This window comes from Dromiciops gliroides, chromosome 2, assembly GCF_019393635.1.
Source record: "Dromiciops gliroides isolate mDroGli1 chromosome 2, mDroGli1.pri, whole genome shotgun sequence".
Taxonomy (NCBI): domain Eukaryota; kingdom Metazoa; phylum Chordata; class Mammalia; order Microbiotheria; family Microbiotheriidae; genus Dromiciops; species Dromiciops gliroides.
The window spans coordinates 560,067,574-560,070,986 of NC_057862.1; the positions used below are offsets into that span (position 1 = coordinate 560,067,574).

At 41.1% G+C, this 3,413-nt stretch overlaps 1 pseudogene; it reads left to right on the top strand.

Annotated features, from left to right (window-relative positions):
* Positions 1-968: 968 nt before the first annotated feature.
* Positions 969-1,738, top strand: LOC122743664 (annotated as a pseudogene).
* The last annotated feature ends 1,675 nt before the right edge of the window (positions 1,739-3,413 follow it).

The following is a 3,413-nucleotide window of genomic DNA, read 5'->3' on the forward strand; positions in this document are numbered from 1 at the left end:
AAGAGTATCAAGGAGGAGAGAGTGAATAATAGTGTCAAAGGCTGCTGAGAGGTCAAGAAGAATGAAGATTTCAAGAAGCCAGTAGATTTGGCAATTAACATTCATCATTGGTTCGACCATAAGATTGGAAGCCAGATTGTAGAGAATTAAGAAAAGAATAAGTGGAGTCACCTATTATAGATGGTCTTTTCAAGGACTTCAGCCACAAAGGACAGAAGCGATATGGGAGAATAGTTTAAAAGGATCAAGCAAGGCTTTTTTGAGGATGAGGGAAACATGGGCATGTTTGTAGGTAGTAAGGAAACTGCCAGTAGATAGAAAGAGATTTAAGGTAAGTGCAAAAGTAAAGATGCTAGAGAGGGCAATCTGCTGAAGATGAGATTGAATGGAATCCCTTGTGCAAGCAGAAGGGTTCGCTTTGCCACCTCTTCGTATGAGACAGAAATAAAGAAGGAGATAGTGGCAGAAGTCATCTAAGTAACAGGAGATGAGGAGAGGAGAAGAAAGAGCTCTTGGCAAATATCCTCAATTGTTTTTCAATAAAATATGAGGCAAGGTGATTCTTAGCTGAGAGATCAAGCAGAGGTGGATCTATGGGAGGTTTGAGGAAGTATGAAAAGGTTTAGAAGAGATGCTGTAGAGAGTAGGAGAGTAAGTTGATTTAGGAAGGTATAGTCAGTTAGTCATTAAGCATTTATTAAGCACCAACTATGTGCCAAGCATTGTGCTAAGGACTTGAAGGGATTGTATCTAAAGCAGTGTGGGGCCAAGTTGAGGATATATAACATAAATTTGTAGTGGTCCCAATCAAAATGATTGTAAGATTCTTCTCTACCTTGGTTCAGCAGCACATGTGAAGGAAAAAAGATAGCAGCTGGTAGGAATGATCTGAGGCTGAGGATTAGCAGAGCACAATCAATGTTATGATAAGGGGGATTTCTAGAAAGTCCAGAGCTTGACTGAGCAAGATGGGTGAGGGGATCCGTGGTCAGAGAAAGTGCACAGGCTCTGTCTTCTGTGCTCATGTGAAACACAGAAAAGGGGTCGCCAAGTTCTGGGCTGTCAATTTAGCCAAGAGGCATGGCTACATTAAGGGTATCTTAAAGGACATAGTCAAAGATCCAGGTCGAGGAGCTCCTCTTGAAAAAGTAGCTTTCTGATATACTCACCGATTTAAAAAGAGGACAGAGTTGTTCATTGCTGCTGAAGGCACCCATAAAGGGCCAGTTTGTGTACTGTGGTAAGAAAACTCAGGTCAATATCAGCAATGTCCTCCCAGTTAACACTATGCCTGAAGGGACCATTGTGTGCTGTCTTGAAGAAAAGCCTTGGGATGCAGGTAAGCTTGTCCATGCATCTAGAAACTGTGCCACAGTGATTTCCCACAATTCAGAAGCCAAGAAAACATGGGTTAAGCTACCTTCAGGCTCTAAAAAATTAATCTCCTCTGCAAACAGCTGTTGGTGTTGTTGCTGGAGGAGGTCATATTGATAAACCCATCCTTAAGGTAAGTCATGCCTACCACAAATACAAGTCCAAGAGAAACTGCTGAACTCATGTCTAGGGCATGGCCATGAATCCTGTGGAACATCCCTTCGGGGGAAGTAATCACCAACATATTGGAAAGCCATCCAACATTTTAAAAGATGCCCCAGCAGGATGAAAAGTCAGTCTCATTGCTGCCCAGTGTACTGGTCTACTCCTAGGTACAAAGATTGTACAGGAGAAGGAAAACTGAAATACAAAGTCCTGATAAAAATTATTTTAGAAATGGTATAAATAGAATTATATTTATAACTAAAAATGTTATGATAAGGGGGCTAGGAACTCAAGAGAAGAGGACAATGCAGAGCTGAACTGGTTCAATAAAATGGGGAAAGGGAGTGTGGCTAGTGCAAAGGGGATGGCCTGAGAGAGAACTGAGGAGTCAATAGATTGAAGGTGTTAACCTGGAAATTAAGGAAACAATCAATATAGGAGAAATAAAGTCTTTAATCGAGGCAGAGGAACTATAGCTCATGGTATTGCAAGATGGAAGGTGGGAATACCCAAAGATGGGGACTGAGGACAAGGTTTTTATGGAGCAACAGAAAAAAAGGGAACCAAAAGATTGCTCCAGAGTCATGTACAACTACTTAATGTAAATGAACCTTTAACAAAAAAAACAAAAACAAAAAGCAAAAAAGATAGAATTGCTCCTGAGTTAAGTATAGACTATAGAAGATGCTAACTCTAAATAGAAACTATTTAATGTAGATGGATCCTTTTACATAATAACAAAGTCCAGATGGGGCATCATTGGGAGGGGATAGTTTCCTTGGAGGAGATCCATAAGTCAATCGAGAGTCTGGAATTGACAAAGAATGATCAGCTCAAGGCAATTCACCTGCCTGGGTAGGGGGACTAGGTTGGGAATCAGTTCTCAGTAAATTTTGTAGTTATTGAAGGTTACAGTGTGGACAAAGAGCAGAGAAAGAAGAGGAAGAGGAAACTCAATGGATTGTGATCTGATAATATAATTTCAGAGTTCTTAAACATGGAGATGGTGTAATTATAAGTGATGCCAAGATCAAAAGTATGACTTCATGTATAGCTAAGGTGATATGGAAGAGTAGGTCATAGGAAATGAGTAAGCTGAGGAACTGAGTGGTTGTGGTGTGTGACGGAGTATCAGTTCGTATATGAAAATCCCCTCATATGAGGGTAGAAGCTAGGAAGCAGAGAAAAATTGTGAGCCAAGGGCTGAACTTATTGAGAAAGAAAGAGGAGTGTCCTGAAGGTCTTTAAATAATAGCTATCATGACTTTGGTTGGGTGGTAGATATAGATCATAAGGACCTCAAATAAGTTATTGAGTGATAGACGTAGGGGGAGAACTTGGAAGTGGCAATGGGGAGCAAGGAGTATTCCAACTCCTATTCTTTGACTGGTGAATCAAGGAGAATGAGTAAAAGTACAGCCAGTGCTATAAAGAGTTGCCAGGGAGGTACTGTCAGCAGGAGAGAGCTAGGTCTCAATGAGAGCCAGAAGATGAAAGGAGTAGGAAAGGAAAAGATTTAAGATAAAATCAAGTTTGTAGGGGGCAGCAAGGTGATGTAGTAGATAAAACACTGGCCCTGGATTCAGGAGGACCTGAGTATAAATCCAGCCTCAGACACTTGACACTAGCTGTGTGACCTTGGGCAAGTCACTTAACCTTCATTGCCCCCGCCTATTTTTAAAAAAAAAGGCAAGTTTATGCTTATGGATCAGGAATTCCAGAGGGCACAGTGTAAGAGATGGGTAGTGTTTGGTTGGGACTTTGCATGGGGTGGATTGAGGGGATAGAAATAAGGAATAAGATGGTAGAAGATGGAGTTTGGAGTTTGGATGATGACTTATAGGGGTTCAGAATCATTGGGATGAGTTGGGTAT